Here is a 326-nt window from a genome sequence, read left to right as displayed (position 1 = left end):
GACTCAAGAGGAGCCTAAAAGGGTAAACAGGAAAAAGAAATCATGGAATTCCCCCTGGGAGACGGGGCGCTTCCACGGACTCGGTCAACGAGGAAGGGGCCTCCTACCACCAGCCGTGACCGAGCTGCTTCTCTGTGGCCAGGGAAGGGGGGAGCCCGAGGAGGCTGGGGCTGCGGAAGGGGGGCCGCTTTACTTTGGAGGGGGAGGGTTCCAGCAGCAGTGCTCCCAGGAGGGAAGAGAAGCGGGTGCTGAGGGAGGGCAGGCTCTTCTTCCCTGGGGGAGGACTGAGGGGTCGAGGCGGGAGGACTCTACTTTCTCCTAGGCGG

The sequence above is a fragment of the Gracilinanus agilis genome, chromosome 6, assembly GCF_016433145.1.
Source record: "Gracilinanus agilis isolate LMUSP501 chromosome 6, AgileGrace, whole genome shotgun sequence".
NCBI classification, from domain to species: domain Eukaryota; kingdom Metazoa; phylum Chordata; class Mammalia; order Didelphimorphia; family Didelphidae; genus Gracilinanus; species Gracilinanus agilis.
The sequence above is the reverse complement of the archived record's forward strand: the minus strand, read 5'-3'. Positions refer to the sequence as shown.